The sequence below is a fragment of the Vidua macroura genome, chromosome Z (genome assembly GCF_024509145.1).
Source record: "Vidua macroura isolate BioBank_ID:100142 chromosome Z, ASM2450914v1, whole genome shotgun sequence".
In the NCBI taxonomy this organism is placed as follows: domain Eukaryota; kingdom Metazoa; phylum Chordata; class Aves; order Passeriformes; family Viduidae; genus Vidua; species Vidua macroura.
This window is the reverse complement of record NC_071611.1, coordinates 29,423,891-29,449,133: the sequence shown is the minus strand read 5'-3', so window position 1 is coordinate 29,449,133 and position 25,243 is coordinate 29,423,891. Positions and strand designations below refer to the sequence as shown.

At 35.7% G+C, this 25,243-nt stretch overlaps 1 protein-coding gene across 7 annotated transcripts in view; it reads left to right on the top strand.

The window, feature by feature from the left end:
- Window positions 1-25,243, top strand: part of ERBIN (erbb2 interacting protein) — a 115,744-nt gene that overhangs the window by 5,808 nt on the left and 84,693 nt on the right. For 5 of the 7 annotated variants that reach the window (XM_054002720.1, XM_054002718.1, XM_054002719.1 and 2 more), the window contains exon 2: window positions 14,174-14,285. The exons of 1 other annotated variant lie outside the window; for it this stretch is intronic. The gene's annotated coding sequence lies outside the window, so the exon portion shown is untranslated. Of the gene's footprint in view, window positions 1-14,173; window positions 14,286-18,348; window positions 18,424-25,243 lie in introns of all 7 variants that reach the window. One more of the 7 variants, XM_054002717.1, reaches the window with a different exon arrangement.

The following is a 25,243-nucleotide window of genomic DNA, read 5'->3' as shown; positions in this document are numbered from 1 at the left end:
AATGATTCAGAAGATCAATCAAATGATCAATTGCCAAATGATCAAATTTGTCAATTTGATCAAGTTACTGCAGGTCTTTTGTCTTACAGGTAACCCTGAAGGTAACATGGATTTTATATTTGAAACTGGGTATCAGAGAATATTTATTATTAGGAATTACAAGTTTTTTATGTCTGTGGAAAGTTGTTGCTTAAAAATCTGTATGTGCTTATGCACACTCATGGTGCACCAAAACAAACAAAAAAAACAACGTGGCTGCAATAGTATTTACAAGACTGAGGCCTGTATTTTCAGTAAAATTAGACTAAAAAGTGTGTCAGCATAGCAGTCTAAATCATTTGTGACTTAAATGCTTTGTAAATGCTTGCTTTCCATGCTTATGCTACTGAGTATGATATTTAGATATTTAATTTACTTAGGTTTCACTTTGGTTTCACTTTGAGATGGGTCTCCTTGAAGGAGGATCAGTGAACGTGCAGATGGCAGATAATGTTCACTGGTCTCCTCTTGGTGGTATGTTAGTTTGCTGTGGCATGTTAGTCTGTGGTGGCCTGGAATGTGAGGTTGATAGTTAGCTCCTTTTGGGAGAACATACTCATTTTGGGTTACTTCTGGTCACAAAATCATATGTGGTGCTAACCCTGGAGCTCTGTTGGTTATTTAATTTCTGAACTGCTCTATATTTTTGGGGGATTGGCAATAAAATTTCATTACTGAGGGAGAAAATTCAGAAGTTAATTTCTTCCTGGTTCATACCTATTCAGTCTTTATACCATGCCTGCTATGCTGTAGTAAACTTATACAGGGTGATTTATTCCAAGTAATTAATGAGTTCTTTAAACCTCTTTGAGGGAGTTACAAGCAAAAGGAATCGAGTGTGCAGTGCTAGAAAACAGGGTTTGGAACAAACCTACATTTTTTTCTTGTGACTTTTGCCAGGTCACTGTTATTGGTTCACATATGGGTGTTGGGAAACTGTTTAAAACAAAGTAACAAAAAATAAGGACTATAAGTAAGAAGAGGTGAAAAAGTATGTAAATAAATGTTTAACCATCTTCTCAGAATGTGACAAGGAGAGAGAATCAGTTGGAACTCAAAATTTGTCAATCCATCTGTCTCTGATCCTGATGGATAAGACTGGAAACATTGATATGGGGGAAAAAAATCCTTCAGAGCTTTTCTATTTTACTGTAATATTTTTTATCTCTAGTGCATCTTACTTGTGTTTTTTAGGAGAGTTTTGTTTCCCTGAACATTTTGTGAGGATGTGAGCTTTCTATGGCTATTAGACAATCCTGTTCTTCCAGTATGTTACTATTGATTTAGATGTTAAGACTTTTGGTCTGGTACCAGGTATTTCATCTAACTAAATGAAAATGTAAGTAATACAAGTACTAGAAAAGCAAGATATACTTAAAATTGAATTTAATAGACTTGGCACTAATTTACTCTTTCATTTTTATTTATCTGAGTGTGTTCATCAATTTTTCAGGGAGCATTTATTTTGTTTTGCTTTACTGAAACAAAGCAGAAGAAATGCTGAGGATCCTGGCATTATTCTGTGGTTTTGCAATGCTGTTCTTATGAGAAAAAGACAGTAAAGCAGGCAAACATTTCTGTGGGATTTTTCTGTGGGAAGTTGTGGGATCTGTTGGAGATGTGTTGTCAACATTTCAAATATCCTGTAGTCTTTCATGATGTCAGTTACTGAATTGGTTTTGCAGCAGCAGGTGGTGATGTGTCAAGGGAAATATTATGGCCTTGTCAATGGAGCAGGTTAGAAGAAAGTGTAACAGAGTGGCTTATTTCCACTGAATTTAAATATATGTTTGCTTAGTTTAGATTTGTAGCTCACACATCCTTCCACAGGTGTTGAATTTCTAGATTTTAAATTTCAGCTTCAGAGCATGAAATATCTGCAGAGGAATAACTTTCCCTCAAAATCAGAATGTTACTAATTTCCTCCAGTTTTGTATTAACATGGTTTTAATCTTTGAGAAGTCTGAAGTACGCATTGGACGGTTCAAATTAATTGAAGTCACAGCTATGAAATTCTCTGGAATTCCTGCATTGTGTTCTTCAGTCACTTTTTCTTGTTCTGAGAAAAGAGGGTGACATGTTAATAGCAAATCAGCATGGCAGTGTCCCTTTTTACTTTGGTAGTGTCAAAGTAGTATTGTACCTTTATTTTTTTCTCATGCCGGAAAGCACAGGGTATCAGAAGTTAAGTAACACTTTAAGTTGGGAATTATTAAATCAACTTCAAATTCAGCATTTTGATGAGAAAGAAGATTCTTTTAGTGCATCTTAAATCTCCTGTGAGGAGAAAAGCTTGTTTTTGGCTTCCGATAGTGAATTGTTATCCCTATTGAAAACAACACTTTTAAGAGAAAGTGTAATTAAATATAATTGTCTAAATTCTAAGTTATTCATAAAAGTTTTATTGTAAGCAGTGCACTCTTGTTATTCCCTATCTAAAGAGGCAAAAATACTTTATATGCTATTCAAAAATAGCCTTCTGTTTTTTTTTTTTTTTTTTGTATCAGTTGCTTTTGTGATCTGCAAAATGTCTGAGAGTAAAATAAAAATAACATAACAGCTCTCTTTAATCATCATCTATTCACTTAGAGGAACAGAACACTAAGTAAAGGAAAAAAATTAGTACAAAAATACTAACTTGAATGTTTCATCACTTTGTTGGCAGTGAAAAGAGATTATAAATTGGCAAAAATCAAACATGCATTGTGAGAGAAAAGCTGAGTAAATAGAGGACAAGAATAACAGTGCTTACCCACATGGAAGATGTGAAAAATGTTGTAGTTAGAAAGAACCCCAGCCAATGCAGAGAGGAGTAATTCTTCTGCATCACTGTTACAAACAGCAAACTGGCATGTATTGGGATCCATGTAAGTAAAATTAATGTAAAGAAAAACCATAGACAGCGGTAAGTAGCTTCAGGGGTTCCTTTATATGTCCAGGACAGTAATTCTTAAAACTGTTGAGAATTATATTGAGATAATATGTAGCATAATTATTGTATAAACTAGAGGGACGAGATGCTTAGAGTCTGGAAAATACAACTTATTTCTGTTTCAGTTTCTGAACCTTTGCTTTTTTTTAAAAATAGTGGCTACTTCTTATTCTAGCCACTCCTTATTGTAATGAAAAAGGCATATTAAAGTGAAACTGTATTTAAAGCTGCATTATGAATAAAGGCTTCTGCTTTTAGTACAGCATTTTATACTAAACATGTAAGAACAAAAACCAAACTGGCTTGTTGAAGTGGATAATACTTAGAAGACAGACAGAAGTGTTCTTTAAAGGAAGAGAAATTATAAAGTAAAATGGAAGTCCAGTTCTATATACTATTTCTCTTCAAGTAGTAACTTGCACTAGTGCACTGTATAGTCTTTTAAATGTTGGGGTGCATGTTTATTTGTAGTTTTTGGTATGATATATTTTTTTGATATCTGCCAAATTCAAAATAGGAAATGAATATATATACCCCCACGTACTTCCTTTGAACTCTGATCTATGAATGTGTTTCCATTTATCTTCCTGTTACCATAAATAGAATTATGTAACCTGTCTGGATTTGTTTTTTTTGAGCAGTTACTAGCTAGAGGGTTTTGAGTGTGGTTCTTCCTTCCCCCTCCTGTGTACCCAACACTGCTTACTTTGTATTTCAAGTGTTCTGCGCCTGCTGTGTTATTCTGATCTCTGTTGTTTGATCCTTCCTAGCTTTTAGGTAGGAATTCTGGGAATTGCATTTTTGAGGGAGAGGGCATGTAAGACAGGGCATTGGGGACTGGATTTTTTTGTGTAGACCATACAATTTAGTAAGCATTTAAATAATCAGTAACCTTCTGATAAGAAATAGTATATTTTAATTTTTTTTTTCCCTTTTTTGTTTCTGTACTGACATGTTTTATGTTGCAGATCACCTGAATTTATCTGCAGGCAATTATGTGCAGAGTCTGATTAATAGATGAGAACTTTTCTTTTATTTTAAATACTGCATATTTACAGCAGTGCAGCTTGCTTGTCAAAAACCTTTGGTGTCTGCTGCAGATGGCTGCAGAGTCTTGAGGAGTGGCTTCCTGGCTGCATTGTACATGAAGTGCCAAACGCTGAGAGTGGTTTTGTTCTGGAATGCCAAAATACATTAAATCCATTCAGGAAACAGCATATGTCAAACGAATAAAAATACCATAGTCACGTGAAACAGAATGTGGTAATTATGTTTTTCAAACATATTTTATTTCCTGAGTTAAGAGCATAAAGAGAGCTTTTCGTATTGAGGATGGTATTAACTACCAATTGTTGACTTACACTGTTAGCATTTTCACTACTGTTTGTTTTCCCCATCCCCTATTTTTTCTTTCTTTTACATATGCCATAGCTAGAAGTTGAAAGCAGGAGTCTTATCAATACGAGTGAAGGAAGAGGAAAACCATAATTATATTTTCCTCCTTGGATATCTAGGCCTGTGCACAGTATGCAGGTTTTTGGTGGGTGAATTTTTTTTTTTTTTTTGGTTTGGTGGAGGTTTTGGTTTTATTTGTAGGGTTTGTTTGTTTGTTTTAAGGCTAGTAGTGTATGTGGTCTTTACAACACCGAGAGAAGTATGTAATTACTTAATAATGCAGGAAGAAAGCCATGGTTGATAAAAATAACCAATGAAGGATTTTGCTTCTGCTCAATATCTTAATTCCAACAAGTTCTCAAGACAAGGAGTAAGAACATTTACTAGCTCCAAATATTGCAGGGTTTTGTTATTATAAAGACACAAGCCCAAGGCCAAGCGTTTTGTTGCTTGTATTCCATGCTGGCAAAGTAGGTGGGAATTCACTTTAATTTCTTCTAGTTAGAAGGCAAAGGTATTAAAAAGTGCATTGACAGAAAAATACATGTATATCTAAAAGCTGTAATTTCATCTGATTAGTTTCTAACTAGTATATTGCATAATTTTTACTGATCTGAAATAATTTAACAGCCTCTTTAAGACAGAGGAATGAAGTATGTATATTTTAAAAACAATTTTGCTTGTTCTTTCTGAATGTAATTTTTCTCTTGTTTTTTTCTTGTTGTTCAATCCCTATGATTAGAAATTGAGTTAAAAATTAACTTCAGTAAATTAACTTACATAACATCCTAATTGCTGTTCAGTCTTGTGTAAGAAATGAGAGGTCCTTGAAAGAGAAGAGAGGGCAAATATTTTACTTCCATAGCTGTGGAAAGCACAGATTTGTTTAAAACAAGCATTTACTAATAAAGCAGCTTCATGCGAAGCAGAGTCTGTAACAGAGGCCGTAACTGCTGTAGTTTTTTGGGGTGATTGTAAGAGATCTGTTGTAAAGCAGGGTTGGAAGCATGATACGTTCATGTCTCTCGAGTTGAAAAGGCGGTGCTGCTATGTTTGTTTTCTGGTTTAAATTCCAGTCCCTGAGATTTTTTAAATGGTACCACCATTTAAAGATTTGCTCATCTGCTGAGAGACGAGACAAATCCTGGAGTTGCCTGTTTGTATCTTGGTCCAAGCCAGCTGGGTTATTGATTGCTTATGTATCTATTCTGGCAGTCCAGCTGCCTTCCCTGATTGTGATGTGTGTTAGTTTGATTGGTCTCAGCCTTCTTTGGGATAAGCATGAGAAAATCTACAGACATATGTTCAGGTACACATGAGCTTTCCTCCTCCTCAGCCTTTGTTCTTCTTTGAAGTTTGGTGTTTATCTTCATTCTAGTTATCAAATTTTGTGTTTCATGAAGGAGTAGTGGTTCTGTTAGCCACAGAGAGGCCTCACCTGTTCAAGCACAGTTAATTCCAGTGTTTCTGCTTGTCTCCCAGCTATCAGTGGCTACAGGAGTGGTCTGTAGCTATTGAATTGTAGGAAGTATCAGAAGTAGTAACTCAGAGAAATGTTTTCCCAGGTCTGTGTTTTCCTTTTGTTCTTTAGTGTATCTGAAATGTACTTCAGGTGTACAGGCAATTGTCTATGGGTGTTCCTCTCCTCCCTGCACCTTAGACCTATGTGTTCATTCTCTTGAGTCTGGCCTGGTTCACTGACATTTTCCATGTGGAATACTAAGTTGAATCTTACTTGCACTTTAGCCCATGTCATCATGAGTAGCAGGGATTGATTTTCAAACAGACTTGGAAATTAGTTCACAGACCTGTGTTCAAGTTGGACTTGCTGCTGTCATAGTGTTAATGCAGTTGTCCAGAAAGCATAAGCTTGAAATAAAATTTGGGTTTCACCTTTTGGAACATGTAAACCTTGCAGATTGCAGTGCACTTGCAAGAGTTATAATGTATTGTCTTTTCTCACTCTATAACCAACTGCAGCCGTCATCAAAGTACCTGTCATTTCTGGTTTTAATAGACAAATAATGCTATGGAATCTACAGGGTTTTTTTTTCCCCTCCTTGGCATTTATTCCAAATTTTTTTTCCAAGATTTTCCTGTGCTATTGGTTGTAAATACCTATTTTATACCTCTCCATTAAACAGTTGAGTTGTTTTATCTTTGGTTGTTTTTGTTTCTTTTTGAGGTACTTTGTAACTTAATTTTACCCTGTAATTTAATTTACATGGATTTATAACTGTTGTAACTTTTAAAAGCATATTGACTGTTACACTTTTGTTTCATTGTTTCTTGTGGTTTCTTCCTGAAGGTGTCCATTCTCCTTAAGCTCTCTAAGACTTTGGTAATATTTATTTGAGGGCAAAACAGCAGACAGAATCATGGAAGAATTCTTTTTAATGAAAAAAAAGCTGTTTCTATTCCTTCTTATCAAGATATACTGTTAAGTCTGTTTTTGAGGTGCATGGTGTGGGTGGCTCTAGGTTAATCAGTTGGTAGGAGGGGCTGTAGAAGAGGAATTTAGATGAGAAATTTGGGTGCAGTGTAGAGACAGGTTTTGTTCATAGCAATTACTAGCCTTGCTTTATATCCAAGCATCTGAAGTCTATTAGGAAATGTCATATTTCGTGGACTTGATTTAGGACAAATCACCTTTACTGTCAATATTGGAAATAGGTTGCATTCTGCTCTAAGTTATGGGCATCATGGGCTATAAAGTGGCAGCTTTCTGATACTCTAGGAATTTGGCATTTTTTGTACCTTCACTACATTTTAAAAACAGTAGGACATGTGAAAGAAAGATACATCTAAATTAGTGGTGCTGTTGTGTATATAAATATCAATTTTTATAAATCTATTCAGTATATCTATTTATGGTTTGAGTTGCAGGTTGATATTAATTGAAGATTTTTCTAAATGTTTTTTTAACCTTAATATTAGGCCAAAGTAAACAACTGAGACTTTCTCTTAATAGTGCTTCTTTGCAAAACATCTCCTTGTATTGATCACTTTAAAATCTATAAATGGTTTTTGCTTTGGTTAAAAGAAAGAAAGTGTATGTAAATTTTGAACCTACCATGTTGGGGAGGATGATCTGTATACTTTTGTGTGCTTTATCCTCATTCCCTCAAGTCTCTTTTAATTTAAAGTGTTGCTTTGTAGGCAAGTAATTGAGTTTTCATTGCAAAAACATGCGCAGTACTTGCTGAGCCACAGTGTCTTGAAGTTCAGACCACATCCTGTGAATATTTCTTTCAGTTTTGTAGAGTAAAAAAAATACTGGTACAGTCAGTGTCTGGACCAAACTGTTCACTGGATTCACTGAGTATCCTTGTTTATTCCTGGTTGCCTGTAGATATTTATCATGGTTAATTTTTTTTTTTAATTCTTCCCTCTTGCCCCCTCCACTAAAACTATGAATCCAAGGCGGACTAAAATATAAATGTGACACACATTAATGAATTTTGCCATCAACATGTGCTATTGTGAGCATTAAAATATGCTTGCATATATTTTTTGATACATTTATTTGTGCTAAAAAAATACCAGTAATAATGAAATTATCACCTTTACTTTAAAGGAGTTTTAATTTATAAAGCCTCTGGCTAAATGTCTAACATTCTGCTGCATCTGCTTTGCACACTTCCTCCTTGCTTCCAATGTGGTTCTTTGCATCAGAAGGAAGACAAGGTATTGAAAGTGAAGACAAGGTATTGAAGGTAGAGAAATGGTACTGAAGGTCAGTGAGTTCTTGAGCAAACTGATCTAAATGAAAAAAAATTCTCCTCAACGTCTTGCAGGTTTAGGCTTTTTGGATCAGTTATTGATTGGACTTACATTGTGATTATGAAACCCTTGCTTTAATAAAAGGCAGGGGTGAGGGAGAAGCAGGGAATACTCTTGCTTCAGCAGGCTGTAGTTTGAATTTTGCATGATGGAGATTGACTTGTCTTTTGAGTTCCAGTTGCTGAATTGGAATAGTCTTCCACTTACGCACAATAAATGTAAATGTTGCTATTCATCATCAGTGATTTGATCCTTGATAATATGTACATAAAAGTCAAAAGTGCAGTTAAAAACTGGGATATTTACCCAGCAGATTTAGAGTCTACCACCTCCCATCTCTCCTACTTTTTCTTGCCATAGGCAGATTGACTTCTAGACTTGAGATGGTAGGCTGGGATTTTCATGTTTCTTTGTAAAATGGTTTTTAATTGCTCAGGAGTGCAGCCATGGAAAAGAAGAAGAAACTAACCATGGAAAAGGAGAAGAAACAGTGAAGACCTTTTCTCCTGAAAGCTATGTTTCAGAGCACTTGCTTTTGAGACTTATATATCTAGCCTCTTTAGTTCGTTGAGGTTTCTGGTTTCATTGTGTTTTTCATTATCTAGAGGAATCTCTTGATCAAAATGTGTAGGTCAACAGTATTTGAATGTGGCATGCTATTCCTTCAGATTAGACCTTAAGCCTAATGTGAGTGGAGAACAGACAGGTGATGGGCAGTTGGTATGATTAGTAAACAAGTTCATATGTTACATATTACGACAAAATGACGGACTTAGGTCTGTCACCTAGAATGTGCCATGCCTTTATGGTATTTTACTTTTTCAGTTTCAGATGGGCAGGATAGAGTCACCTTTATTCATGGAGGGATTGAAAGTGCGAGATAATTTAGGGGGCAGAGGATGGAAGAAGAGAGGACATTTAGCTTCATCATTCTCAAATCTTCTAGGAAGATTGCTAGCTGGGTGTGGAGGTGCTTTGGGTCTGTACTGAGAAGCCATGTATAGTGGCCTCTCTTGACTGTACTGCAGTTATGAAATGCGGGTGACTTCTGATCTTTCCCTCCTGTTTCAGAAGGGCCAAGCCCCTATATGAGAGAGGAGGTGGCACTCATGGGCATGAAGTGAGCAGAAAGAGCTGGTATTTGTGCTGTTACCTACTTTTTAAGACTCTGATACTGTGCTTATGTCTGCTTCTCAGGAGAGACTACAGTGCAGTGATATATTAAAGCACTAGTGAGTTTAAAATGTATTTCTTGTTATCTGAGTTTAAATTGCTCCCTGCAATGCATTTCTTAGAGTCATCGCATGAAAAACATTTAAATTGAGTTGTGAGGACTTTTTCCTTCTCCAGGCACACCAGTGTTAGTAGCAATTACTTCTGATAACTTAGCTGTACACTGCCTGCTTGCTGGAATCCTAAGGTGTCAAATGGATAGTTCTCAGCACATCCTTAAGCAGTTAAGCTATTTCTCATGACAGCAGTTGTCTATTTGTATGTCCTGCTCTTTTTTCTGTAAAATAACACCTTACCTTCTGGTTGATTGATAAGTATTTGATAAGTATTTGATGTAGCATTTCAGGGGAAATAGTGTTTGCTGTTAAGATAATTTATTTTCCTGGAGTTCAAAGACGGAAAAAAAGTTCAGAATATATTAAGTCCCAAATTTTCTTGAACATTATAATTGGGAAGATAACTTATGTATTAGGCTTTTTCTTTCAAATGATGCAGTACAAGGATTAAGTGGTGCAGGATTTGGAGATACTGAATTCTTCCTGAAGATAGTTTCTGAATGATGATCTTCTGCATACTTGAGAATAACTAGAATAATGGTATTAATCTCTCTGGGACTGGAATTTTTGTTCCAGTGATGCAAAGGTTGGTTGTTTCATTTCCTTCACTCACCCCCAGATTGAAAATATACTAGGATTTTTTCTTAAATGCATTCATAGTTATTAAATGCATTCATTAGTTATTAAGATACTGAAGTATCTGTTGACCTTGCAAATGAGCATGGGAAAAGTTGCACTTTTTTTGTTTCCTTCATTTGTTATTTGATTTTTGAGAGTCTATCTGTAATAAGAATCTAGAGTGTGGTAAATTGAAATTGAACCTGAGGGCAGGTATATTTTTTTTGGTACAGTTTCATGTTTGCATTAATCCCTTCCCCTCTAAGTGAATGTGTGACTGAAATAATATCAACTGCATTCACTTTTACTGTTTTTAGAATTACCTTTTTCCTGCATTTTTTTTCCACTTAAAACACAAAGATTTTTTTTTTTTTTCATTTTTTTTGGATGCTACAGTTTTGGGCTTTGGGGGAAGAGTCAGATTTTGAGGGACTGGCGTATAGTTTCAGTGCATCTGGCATATGTTAAAATGCTGGGCAGGAAAGGTCTGTGAAAGATAGCTATGTATTTTTACATTTGTTCTGCTGTGTAGTTAGAAGGCAAGTTGAACACTGCTTTTTGGGTGTATGTGCCTGTATTTATATCTCTGTATCTTGAAATAAGCAGGGGGTGCAGGGGGACAATATTTAAAGATCCATAAAAATTACTCATTCTCTCTCTGCTGTGGTGATCTCTTTTCTGAGATCTAAGCTGAGCTTAGTAAGGGTATTATGTACTGCTGGAGTGGGTTTCTTCCTACCCTTTCCTTGAGTCATTGATCTAGAGGAGTCCTTAGGATCTAATGAAGAATTCAAGTGTTAAGGTTGTGTACAAATCAGTCAGCTACTCAACGTAAAATAAAAAAAGCTCACAAAGTATCTGCTAGTTGATGCCCTCTCCTGCCCATCACCTAGCTTCTAATAACTAGACTATCTTTTAACACTTTTAATGGTAGTAGTCAAGTGTGTTTAAGCACTTATTACTGGATTTTTAAAAGTAGAATAAATACATATCAAAGCAACTTCTTGTAATATAGGCTAACTAATTTTTGTTACCTGTAATTATATGCATCCTCTGTTTGTCCAACTTAATGGAAAAAAAAAATACTAAGTATTTACTTCCTTTCAGAAAGCAGTTGAGGAAACCTTTTTTTCAGTTCATGACTAGCTGCATTAATGTAATTGCTGAAGTATTGATTTTGTGTGTGCACTGCTAGTAAATATGCCCATATATTCCTAAGTTCCTATTTTTCTTATTTGGCACTTTAGATTCAGCTAAACTATGCTTAAAAAAAAATCTAAATAACATTTTAAAATTTATCATGGTAGATGAATAAAATGGAGGGGAAGAATTCTGTGGTACTAAATGTTTTTTTTTCTTGTTCATTGTGAAATCAAAATGTTACATTTTACGCATAGATCTACTGATTCAGTAGAACTGACTTAATAAATATCTCATCTAATCTTTTTTACAATATTAAAACTCGATTAATAGAATATTTCTAAATTAATTTTGCTGCTTTAAGCTATCTTTTCCATTACTCACTGCTATCATTAGTTGCTCTTATATTGCTAAGATAGTGGTGTGATGATGCTTCTTGGCTCTGGGTGAAAATGAAAGTAGCATCCATTGCGGTGTTCCATCTGACACTTTTTTCCAGTAAGTGTAGCCAAAGTGATAGATACCCTTGGTTTATAATGCAATATTACCAGTCAATTTAGCATAGGCTCTCAGATACATTCTTGCAAACTCTGAAGTACTTGATAGCAGTAGTAACCACATCTAAATTTTCACAGGACTTCAACAAAATTTCATGTAGATAAGCAAACCCTGATTATTCATGTCATATATTGAAAAAATGGAGTAACAGTAACAGCGGATTAGATACAATAAAATGGAAAAAAATTGTTCTGTGTCTTAAGTAATATTTTTTAAATGCAGCATGGTTTTCACAAGTGTGATAGTAGAGTAAAATCCAAGTTGATTCTTTTCCTAATTGTATTTGCAGCCACAAAAGCTCCAACATATTGTCTGCAAGGGATGATTTAGGTATTCAGCAGAACAAATTTGTCTACTTCTGAAAAGTTCTGGCTGTTCATAATTGTTCTGAAATGGGTTTTTAACTCAAATGTAGTATGGGTCCTTCTTCCTGGAGTGACCTGTCCATCAGGGATTTGAGTTGGATTGCCTTATTGATACTAATTAAGTAGTGTGTTTTAATTAAAAATTACAAGTCTCTGATAATGAAAAAGCTAGAAGTAGACCATAGCCTTAGTTCTACTTTCTAAGTTACCCTGTTGTGGGGAATATGGCATTAGGAGAAGTGTCAAAGGTCTCTCTTCTAATGATGTGTAAAATTCTTATGTTTTTACTCTTCCTCAGCTATTAACTTTTGGAGTCTACATCACCACAGAGCACTTGTATCATGGATGCCAGGTAGTCACAAGCTTGAATAGGTAATCTGGAAGAGACAGCATATTCAACAGTCCATTCTTCATCTGTAAAAATACCACTTACATTTCAAATTGAACTGAATCTTATTTGGAAGATCACAAGACAAGAGAGAGGGAAGTTAGCTCTCCTTAGTTAAGAGCTAAAAAAGCTGTTCCAGGCTTTACATCATAGACCATCAATTCCTAAACAGGGTGTGTATGAAGGGAGTTGCTGGCTAGATATAAACTTGATTTAATGTGATACTTATGTTAGTATTTTCAACCATGCAAGAATTTTGGTTATAGGTGGGAAAGCAGTAGGAAAATTTTCTAAGGAAAAATCAGAGCCACTGCGTTAAGGGGCAGCAGCCCAATTTTTTTATTCCTGAGAAAGCCAGGAAAGTAGCAGTGCAGTAATCAACTGTGGCATCCTTCAGAGTTTCTAGCTGGGGTGTCCATGGCACCCTGGGGAGCTGGTAAAACAAATATTTTGGAAAAGGTAGCTAAGATCTATTAAACAACTGTATTACTATGGATGCTTCATGGTTTGTTAAATCTCACAGTGTTCTGCCAGCGGCAGAAACACTTATTTTCTTGGCAATTCTGTTGCTGCTGTTTGTTGTAGAAACTTTAGGAATTACAAAACTCCAGGAATCATGAAACTCAGTTTTGTGACTGTGTATTAAGAACTAATCAGGATCTGATCTCCTGAATAATAGCTTCTTTCAGGTAAGATTCCATTTATCAACACAGAAACCTATATTTAATAGACCATTTTCTTTTGGGTGAGATGTGTTAGCTGTTTTAAAACCAGATGAGAAACCATTCTTCTGTATTTTGGCACTGTATTTGAACTGTCTTCAACAAATGTCACCAAGATGAGGCCATGGGTGTGTTTCACAGGCATCTCAGATTTACTGCATTATTCTGGCCTACTAGCCAGGACCACATATTAAAACTTTGTTTTCTCAACATACAGAGTGTATGGCAATATTCCACAAAAGCTCACCAGGCAGAGTAAGCTTCTGAGAAATAGATCCAACTACTTGTAAGCAACTGTCTCCACTCTTGTCAATAGCTGTGGCTGCAGACCTTCAGTAAAATATGATGTTAAGCTAAATGAAAGGCACCTGGCAGGTCCAGTTAAATAATTGAAGCTTTTTTTAAATGCTCATTTGTTGCAGTGAGTTTTATTTCCCCATGAGGGTTGTGGGAGCATTTGTGTCTGTGTGGGTGGTGTAGATTCTCTTTCAGAGAACATGCTTGAGATTCATCAGAACTTTAAAGAGGAAGTCATTCAGTCCAGGTCCTGCACATAACTGCTTGTTGGTTTTGGTTACATTTTGTTAATCTGATAATTGACTCCATTCATAGAAATAACAGAGAGCTGTTCTGAACTCTAGCTTGCAAGTGTATGTTTCAGTTTTGGCTGCCATAGAAGGAGGAGATTGTAATCAGTTCTACCTTTTCTGTGTTTTGACACACTGCTTTTTCTGGTTGCATTATGTTCAGATTTGACAAAGAAAAAAAATTAATGTTGATAGAATGGTGGTTGTTCTGGTAAGCTACATATTATTGTTTCTGTGTTGTCTGTGTTTGATTCTGGTGTAGAACAAAGTAAATGTGTGGATTTGAAACTGTCGTAGTTTTGTGCAAGGCCACTTACACCCATCATTTTGAAAACAGTTCTTAATTATCTTTCACAGATCCATGTGGATGGTTTAATAAACTGTTCGATGTCCTCGTGAATCTATGGTCCCAGCTGAGAAGTTGATTCAGGCTCCTATGGTGTAAATTGGCAGTGGTGGAGTGATTTGGGTAGGTGACTGTCTACATATATTAAAGGAGATAAGGGAAATAAATGTTTTGGTACACTTTTTGTTTCAGTTACACTCTTAAGTGTGCTATTAATATCTTCTCCCACTCACATGTAAGAATGACAAATTTTTAACTGCTGAATTTGTATTACAGTAGCTTGTAGGGATGATGCCTAAGAAATGTGAATTATATTTGTTTTCTCTCAAGGAAAGCTGGGAATATTCACTATACTGGCACTGTCTGATGCACTTGGGTCATAGAGCATGGTCTGTTTGTATTTTAAAGTTGGTACAGCTCTATGTGAGCACTTGTGTAGAATGACTTCCATTGCTTCTGCTCTATTTTTCTCCATTATTTGCTTACTTTGAATTCATAACCCATTTTATGGTAATGTATTCAGGTAGCTTTGTGCAAGAAATGAAATTAATTTCAAGAAAATATTTCTGCCCTGGATAAGCTAACTTAAATGCTGTTGTTCTATCTAGGGAAAGGTTAGAGTGATTTGGGTTGGTTTTATTTTTGTGTTGGGGAAGTAATCTTTTTTTTTTCAGTTGAATGTGTATACTGTTGTGGTTCTATATCTTTGTTAATGGTGTGTTTAGGGTGGGCTAAGATTGAAAGCATGGGGTTTTTTAAACTTATTTTTCATTGCATTATTTAATAGCAAATGCACATAGATGCTCAGAAAGGAATCATACCAGAATATGGAAAAACTGATTAGAATGATGTGGCCCTTTTTTTATTGTCCAGTTTTTGTCCCCTAATTGAAGTGCCACAAAAATCTTTGGTAAATTACAGTATATACTGGAGTAGGGTAATACACTGTCTTAGTCCTAATAAAGACTGTTGAGCAAATGCATTTTTTTTATTCTGCTATCACCATCTTTTGCTCTGATTCAAGAATATAGTTAGAATGCACCCACAAATATGTGTAACTAGCCACAGAAAATGTTTGACTTTTGAGAGGGGAAATATTTTAATGGCAAAAATAATGTTTTAAATGCTTAATAATTGCTGAAACTGTGTGCTTGGAAATAGAGATGTTATGATACTTAAATTAGGTACAATTGTGGAAAGACAATACGAGGTGTAGGAACTTTTTATTGAAAATGAATTCATGGGGAAAGAGTGGGTTTTAATGAAAAAAAGTTAGATTTTGAGGAGTATATTCTTTTTTTGAGAGGAAAATCCTATATATGTATGTGTGTATATATATATATATAAAGTACTTGATGATCTGTGTGAGGGCTTCACAATTATTTCTGTAGATCCTTGTTTACAGAATGTTAATAAGTGCCATTTTTCTCTGTTAAACTTCGGAGATTTCTTTCATAATTCTCTGACTAGAGAGTGATATTATGGAAAAAATTGTCACAAAAGAGAAACAATTTTATCATTTGGATAGGCTGGGACTTCTAATAAGCTGCTACTGCCAAGCTAACCACAAAGTGGAGAGTTCAGGCAGCAGTGCACAGCTTGGATTTAGTGGGTGTTCTTTCTTTTTTATGCTACTAATATTGTTCAATAACATTGATTATGGGTAAGATAATAGGCAAATACACATATTTAAATGTTGCTAATAATTTTATGTTAAATTAGAACATTGCTTTATAATCCTAGTGTCATTGTGAATCTGCTTGTTTTTTCTTGGAAACATGCTTAGATCTAGATTTTGTTTCTTGCTTTGCAGTAGTTTGCTCTTAAGTCTAGTCCCCTTTTCACTCCTAACAGTTGATTCATTAGCAGCTTTGATTAATGAGTCTTTATTGGGGGAAGAAAAATCTCTACCTGCTAAAAAGAACAGGATTGTGAAGGAAATGCTTTTTGATAAGCTTGTGGCTGCACACATAGCTTCAATAGCTGAATTGTAAAGCATGCTGTAATGAAAAATTTACTGTAGGCATTACAAAAGACCTAATAAGTGTTCCTCACGTTTTGTGATCATCTTGAATAGAGGCATTTTAATGCCAATTTTTAGTGCATGTTCTCCGGCTTCTCAAAAGCTTTTTGTAATTAGTAGGTTTCTGGAAAAGTTGCTGTATTTGTCAAGCTGCTAAATTCATAGTGAGCACAATGTTAAATGCTTAGATCCAATGTAAACGTAATGTATCAACATGTATTTACAGGTACTGAAATATGACATGGAAATAGAAACCATAAACAAGTTTTTACTTGAGAACAGCCAAAGTATATGAAAGAAACATAAGACTGAAAGTTGTCAGAGTTCTTTTATTTTTTTTAACTTTTTGTAGTTGTCTGATAGGTGAATTTGACAAAACTCTGTAATCTTCACTCTTAAGAGTGTATAGCAGCTTCTTTTGAGATGTATTTGGACTATATTTGGTCTTTCGACAATGCTTTATTTAAGGATGCAATTTTGAAGCTGTGTGATTACAGTTAGTTAAGAAAATTCCTATTTCATTGTCTTGCTATCAAGACTTCCACCTGAATAAAGAAAATTGTTAACTAAAAAGGATCCCCTGTATCCCATCCCTTTGGTGTTCTTGTGACTTATTTATTTTGGACATGTTCCAAGATTCTTACATAAACTCTGGTTTGCTTATTTAATCTCTGAGCCGTCTTGACTTGCTGATTCATTTCTCCTTGTAGGAATAAATGCTGCCCCAAATTCTCCCCCTTCATAGTTATATTTGACAAGTTATGGCATGAAATGCCTGCTCAAACATATCTCAGCTGTGTTTCAGCTGTGAAGGTTAAACTAGTCAGCATGAGATATATTTTATCTTGGCAATACACTTGGGGAACTCATTGTTCTGGGACCCTAGTGTTCCCTATAGTGTAGGTGAGGTTATGGACATGCTGTCTCTATAACTGACATGTTTCTCAGACCCATAGGCACTTCCATTAACATATTCTAGACTGCTTTGTTGAATGTTTTTTTCTTTAGGTCACAGAAGGAATAGTAGTTAGTTTGTCCCTTAAAATGTGTGCCCTGCTAAAGAGTCTAAACGAGATTAGGTTATCATAAGGTGGACTTCTGTGACAAGCTTGCTGGCTGTCACATGGCCAGAATTGGGTATTATAAGGAAAGCATCCTGTCTCCATAGAGGCAACTTTGTTTAATTCTGTGCAAAAGGTAGATGTTGGGATACTCATGCTTGCATTATGTAAGCAGTTCTTGAATCTTGTTTGTCAATTTAGCAGCTAGCAAATAAAAAACTTCTTAAACAGTGTCATAAATGTGTGGTGGTGTCAGAGGGGAAGTGTGCAGAGAACATTCTGGCTTCCTCTTCCCTCTATCCTTTTCCATCTGCATTATTCCATGGAGATAGAATCAAGTGCTACCTAATGTAGGCAAGTTAACTTGCTTTTGACAGTTGTCTTTGAATGTCAGTGCCTATTTATTCAGTTAAGATATTGCTTCTGTGTCAGTCACAGACCTCTCTGGCAATTTCCTCCTTTCCTTTTGTTCCTTGTTTCCCCCGCTAACCCCAGGATATTTTTTTCATAACGGTCCAGTTGTATACATTATAATATGAAAGTATATTTTCCTCCTTCTGGGAAGAAGTGATGGTGAAACTGAATTGTCTGCTAGAATAGCTCACTTTCAGTGATGTCATAAGCAGCTGTGGGTAGTTGTAATGGATGTGCCGTAGTTTGTTTTTCTGCCAAAATACTTGTCTTAATTGTATGAGTTTACAAATTTAATTGTACAAGCTTATATAAAAATTACGATTTTCTTCTTGTATCATTGCTGTGTCAGAAGGATCGTACAACAATGGTGTGGAGAGCTGGATAGATGTTTTATAGAATTCTACATCAGAATGAGAAATACTGGATTTCATTAAATAAGACCAGGTAAATTTGAAGCTAGCCAATCTGCATCAAGTTCAGTCCAAAGAAGCCTTGTGCATAGAAAGCAAAAAGAATGAGTTGCTTTGATTTATAGGGAAGGAGTAGCATGGTAAGTAAGTGCTGTGTGTTTTGGAATGCTGTTGATGATGCTGTACTATAGATTACATATCTTTGAAGACTCTAGCCATCCAAGACAGACAGGCAGTCGTGTTTTTATAAATGGACAAAAACCATACTGTTTCTGCAGGTCCAAGTGGTCTTCTGATACTTCTGTTGATCAGCAAATGAGGAGAAAGATGATAAGAGTGAGCTAGCTGACTAGGTAAGTGGTGTAAAAGGAGTGGGTTTTCCTGTTATGAACCAGCAGCTTGATTTTAGGGTGAAAAGAGATGACAGATTTTCCTCAAAGAAAAAAGACTTGAAGTAAACATCAGTTACAGAAAAGAGGCAAGTAGAATATCTCTTAAAACACGTGCAGAAGGAAAAATATCCAACTTCTTTCTAATATAAATGCAAGATACTGGAAATACTGCTCATGAAAGACTGATGAATAATTCTATAATTAAGAAAAAAGTGTTAAGTACTCAGTTTGAAGGAGAAAAGAAAACGCTTATGGTTGATCTGTGTAGTGTCGCTGACCCATGGTAGAAAAAGTGATGTGTTTGGTGGTTAAAATAGCTGCTTGCAATTTAGGAAGGGCAAAGTGAAGAAAAAGGACAATTCTATTTTGATAAGAACTGAAAATAAAAAAAAAAATAACATCAATTGGTTTTCCCTGTGGCCACAGCAGAAATAGCTTGCTATGGACTATCAAATTGCAGTTATATACAGGATGACTAACTCCCTAAGTACAGGAAACTTAATTTTATGTGCAGTTGGTCTTGTACTACTAATACTAAAATGTTCATTAAAAAAGATGATGGATGCGGTATTTTTAGAAGTAATTATAAAAGTATTTGGAGTCACACCTATTATTGAAAGGAGCCGAATAACCAGTAGTGTATTTAAAACCTCCTTGTTTTTGATAATGCATAAATGACTGTGAATTGACTTTGATTGTACGTAATAAACATGAAGTTTAATCAGCAGCATTTATTTGTTCCTTTTTATAAAGATCACTTGGAAGCCATTCAGTGAAATCATCTGTATAGAAATTCCTTTTCTACTAAGTTTTGAAGGGAAATCAGTTAAAGGATGTTTTACTAGATGCTTAGAAAACATTGAATCTAAAACAGGTTAATATAGTAGTGAGAAGTGTGCATCTGTTAATTAAATGAAGGGGGGGAAAGCTATAGCAATGAATTGTGGGTTAGAAGCGGAAGACTTCAGAAAGTAAAAGATGATGGGGGTCTATCTAAGATATCTAGGAGGCTAATATTAGGACCACTAAAGTGAATGAGAATAAGATAAAATATACCAAAATATACTTACTTCTTATAAATTTAAAAGATATGTTTAATTTGCTTGGCAAAATAGGAGACTTTTTTAATTATGAAAGTTGAGAAGAACTTGATGATCAACTAACAAATGGTTCACATTTTAAATTTTTTGATAATTTGGAAAATTGTTTGATTGTAATCCTGTAATTAGATAGGTTCATTCTGGATTTATAGAAGAGGATTAATATTTTCCCCAGATATCATGTAAAACTCTTGTTTTACTCTTGTGCTTCCTTTCTCTACCCCTTGAACTAATTGTCTAAGTGAGAAAGGAGCACTGCTTATCTTTTGCATTATCTGCTGCTGTTTGAGGATACAAATCTGTTTGATTTGACTCTTGGCTAGGTGGAGAAGCCTCTCTGGTCTTTCTGCTAATACCAAGCCATTTTAAATTCAACCAAGAGAATGTTCTTGCTCAGTTTAGATGTTTGTATGGTTTCTCCTTCAGTCCTTCCTTACTTTTTGTGCTGAAATGCAGACTTCAAGTAAAAAGTATTCCAGAGTTATTCTGAATCTCTATTCACAGTTAAAAATGCTGTAATTTATTTTGGAATAATACCTCCCCTTGAATCCAGAGGTAAAACTTTCTGAAAGTTTGGACCTTTTATAGTAGGTCTGTTTCATGTAGGGCCATGAAAATGATTGGAGGGCTAAGGCACCTCTTCCGTGAAGACAGCCTGAGAGAGTTGGGGTTCTTCAGACTGGAAAAGAGAAGACACAGAAACCTTACAGCACCTTTCAGTATCTGGAGGATGCTTACAATAAAGATGGAGAGGGACTTTTTGCAAGAGTGTGTGGTGATAGGAGAAGGGGGAGTGGCTTTGAACTGAAAGAGGGTAGGTTTAAATTGGATATTGGAAAGAAATTCTTTCCTGTGAGGATTGTGAGGCACTGAAACAGGTTGCCCAGAGGAGCTGGGAATGACCCATCTCAGACTAGATCAGGCTTTGAGCAACCTGATATAGTGGAAAAAGTGCCTTTGCCTGTGGCAAAATGTTTGGAACTAATGATCTTTAAGGTCCCTTCCAGCACCAGCCATTCTATGATTCTGTAGCTGACCTAATTGGAGCACAAGGGGGAAAAAATTTACCTTCTTGCAGATATCAAGAAAATCGGTTGCCTCCTGCCTCTCATGGTAGAATTGTGGGCTTGTTCTTCTCCCTGAATAAAAAAAAATCAGGACTCAAAGTATTTCTTCACTTGGATGGTATGTTTTTTATTAAACTTAAATTGTATTTTTGCTTACTATGATTTGGAACAGTAAAGAAACAGACCAGGGAGATATGTCTGCTTTAAATTTTCTTTTTAGAAAGCCTAAATGTTTGTACCAGCATAGCTGTCCTATTTGTTTTTTATACATGTATTTGTAGAGGTGTAACATATGTAGTGCATTTCCATTCAGGATGGGTAAAATCATTTTTTTCCAAAGCATTATGATTAGCCTTTGTGTAATCTAAAGGAGTTTCAGTAAACAAACTGGAATTGCCTCTCATGATTCAACACAAGTGTAGGATAGACAACAGGTTGATTGTCCTTCAGAACAGGTTAGGGTGACTTAGCTCAGTAGAGGAGCACATGATGTGGGGGATGGTGATGGTAAACACTGTTTAGTTTGATGAGCAGTAGTATTTCCACAACAGCAGCCTGGAAGCTGTTGGGATTTTATTTATAAGCGTTGTTGTGAAGGCAAGAAGCAAGGAAAATGCAGTGAATACTTTTTATATATCTATGTGGGAATGCTGTGGATAGTTACTCTGAAAAATGGGTGAAGCTAGATGTCTTGGTTTGAAAAGACAGGTGTTTGCTAAGGAAGGCAGGACCCTCCCCTGAAATAGAAAATGTAAACCCCCTCCCTCCGAATTATTACAATTTTTGAAATTAAGAGGCTCTCAGGCAAAGATATGGGAATAGGAATAACAGTTCTTTACTAGGAAAATTAAAAATACAAATGCAATAGTACAACAAAAAAACCCCTTCTGACCAAAGTCAGAATGTGACTTGACACCTTGTGGTGTCGGTGTTGGTAGCAGTTTGATTAAATGTTGGCTGCAGTCCTCCTGGAGTGACAGCTGTGGTTCTGTTGAAGCAGTGATCCTGTAGAAGGGTGGAATTTTCCTCTGAAGGTCCTGTGGTGGTGTAGATGGGCCTGGTCTTCCTCTGTGAATTCAGTGGAGAAGACAGCTGCTCCTCTTGGAATCCAGTGGGAAAAGGCTGACTTTGGTCTTCCAGATCTCTCATTATATCCAGGTAGGAATGTTCGGCTCCTCTGGGCATCGTATCTCCCAATGGATGATGTAATTTTATCAGTCATGCAGTAAGCCTCAATGGTCCATTAACAGAAGATCTCTCTGGAGGGAGGACTGGTTGTGGGGGAGATAAAGAAAACTGCCCAATTAACAGAGGATAACTTCCCCACCTCTAACAGATGGGAAATAGAATATCCCCAGACCATATCTTACAACACAGGAGACTGGATAGGTGGTGGTAGAAGCTAACTTTATTGACTGAGTAGTCTCCCTTTTGATTTTGAATGAGAAAATAGTTTAAAAAATAAGAGAAATAAACTGCTTATATCATCACAGGAAAAGGGGCAAAATAGGAGTACTTAAACCAACAATACAGTTAAGCAGTGTTCTAGAAATTATTTTTGTAGCAAGTATAAGTTTGGGGGTTAAGGTTTTGTTTTGGGTGTTTGGGGTTGGGGACGGATGTGACTACAGGGGTTCAAAGGATGAAGAAGGAAGGAGAGTTGTGGGTCAGAGTAATGGACAGGGTACTGGTGATTTTCAGAAGTAAGCAAAGCATGTGATAAACTCAACCATCAGCAACAATGTTTTTATGTTTGGTTTTATATGCATTGAATGTAAATTGACAATTCCCAGCTGTGCTTATCATCTGGATGATAACCCTCTTTGAGATGGAAGCATGTCAGGGACACTAGTATTAGAAAGGCAGGGGAAGCAACTTATGGTATGGAAAAAAATACATTGAAACAGAAGAAACAGTGGAAGAGTGGAGAGGAGTGGACTGACCAACAGCAGAAGAAATCACAGTGGTATGATAAGGAAGCAAGAGAGGTGACTCTTTAGGGGCTCTCATGATTATTGAAGACTTTGTCACTGGAAGGATCACCTGTAGACCTGTACTAGGTCTCTGAGAAGTCTTGGACTGATAGGAGATATCAGCAATCCAACCCAGCTTTTCTTTTCCCTTTTTTGTATTTTGGTATTTCCCTTTTCCTTATTTTCCTTTTTAGTTCCATACCTCTGAAATAGTCAAATTTTTACTTAGGGTCAGTACTCCTCATTTTCAAGCATGTGAACTGTAGTTTTCTTCACATGTATTTAAAGCAAACAGTAACCATAGGAGATAAAGATTTGGTATCTGTAGGGTGCGATTACCCACGCATTTTTACATCTAGCAAGATTTAAGTTTTAGGCTCATTAGACTTAAACTAGTGAGTAGGTGTTAGATAAATTGGTTAAGCTCTGTTTCAGTATTTGCTATTACAGATTTAGATGCTGGTCTGCTAGTCTAGTCAAAGCTGTTGAAAATGTTTGTTTCTTTTTAAATGAGGTGCTAATAACACTACTGCTATCTAACTGCTAATGCTCATTCTGGTTTCTTTATGTGCCATACTGTTAATGTTTATTCTCAGCCCAGTCTCTTGTGAACACCAGAAAAGATTAAATTCATGTGCATTATTTTTTGGATTTCTGTAATTTTATGGGAAAGCTGGACTATGTGCATTGTCATAGAGCACATACATTAATACTGTTGAGTGATTTTGTCCATCATTTTAAATCTGTCTAAGTTCTAAACCCTTAATGGTATTAAAATGAAAGCTGGTATCTAGAATGAAATAAGTCCATTAATCTCACTATTGATCTTTAGTACTGAGGTTTTTTCCATACTAGAAAATATTCTAGTGTTTTTTCAACTGTTAACTGAGCTGACTGGCATGTTAGGAATCAACCTGTTGGAAAGGGTTGATTTTACGGTCTTTTTTAGTTACTGTGTCTTGCTGCTAGACAGAATATTGCATAGAGGTGTAATCTAAAGCAGTTTTTCTCCTAGAAATTGGAATCCAGTAATCTGCACATAAACAGGTGGCTTCCTTTATTGCTAGGAAAGCTTTGAATACAGACTTAATTGATTTGCCCAGATCTTGTACTAGTTTATTGAAGATCTGGAAGATTCAGAAAATTTAGATTAAACAGATGTTAGGTTGTTTTCAAAGCTCAGAAGTGAGAATGGACCAGTGTCTAGAAGCCAGAAACCCCTAAGAACATCCATTGTTTGGCTATCAGATTTAATAATGCATTTCAAATATTACTGGAAGACCTTTTGAACTGGAATGGGCAACTACAGCGAAAAGGATTTTGGAAGATGTATGGATATAATATTCAAATGCATTTTAGGGCATACATTTTGGTAGTGCTTCTATCAGTATATGATACTTCAGACTATACACAAACAGCCTTTCTGCATGTGATGCTATGTTGGTTTAAATTAAACTTAAAAAAAGGGTAAGAACTGAGACAAAAAAATCCTGCCATCTCATTATTGAAGGGAGTATAATAAACTCATATGCTGTTCCTTTCCAGAGACTACCGTCCATACATGGTTTTTAAGTAACTATTGTGGGTTTGTTTGTTGTTTTTTTTTTTTTTTTCAGATTGAGAAGCTATGTCCACATTGGTTACTTCGAATTCAATCAGCAGAGGGTTTTTTTTAGGCAGGACCAACCAGGGCTATTTTCCAATCATAAATTCAGCATATTAATTTCCTTAAAATATATTGTGAGCTGGGGATTAATTACCTTGCAGCTCTGCAATTTCAAACAACATTTTTTTTATTACCTTAATAAGCTGTTTGCCTTTTAGTTCAGGTATGGGCCCTGGATTGTTTTGTGTGTTAGAGGAGGATTGTTATCCTATTACATAGGAAAAATCCAGGGGGATTCTATAGCTTCTTTTAATCTGTGAAACAAATCACCTTAACAGTGTTTGCAGAATATAAATTAGCTGCAACAAAGGGGTTGAGCAGTTTTAAATTGTATGATAAAAAGTGACAATTGTGCTCCATCATTGTTTCTCAGGCAGGTAGTGAGATCTGACAGCGAGCCAAGGCTTAGTGTTTAGAAATTGGTTCAAACCATGAGATTAGGCAGTAGCATTAGTCTTTTTGAGAGTAATGTGATAATGTCACAGAGTTACAGATCATACCTCAGTGACAGATGGTGCATGCCTGTGTGAAGTGTAGTAGAGTAAAAATACTTACTGGTTTGATGTTTTATATGTTTAGTCATAATCTGTAGCTGTTGTAGTTAGTTAAAAATTTAATATCAATTCAAACAGGAAACACCAGCTTCCAGGAAGACACCTGTTCAATTGTCCAGAGCTTACAAATAAGTTTTGATACTGGACATTTGCCTTCAGATCAGTGTGTTTTTAAAAATTCATATCTCTGATTCTTCTTTGTTGCTGCTTGACTATATCATTTCCATTTTCAATATAGAAATGTATTATTCCTCCTGGTGTGTTTGTTACTGTTTACAGACAACACTGACTTTCAAGTTGGCATGTGCAATAATTGACAATTTAAGCTCTAATAAGTATCTGATGGTTCTTTTTTTTATTTAAACCCACTCAGACAAGCAATTACACACAAATATTTTTGTTTCTCTTCACATGTTAAGAG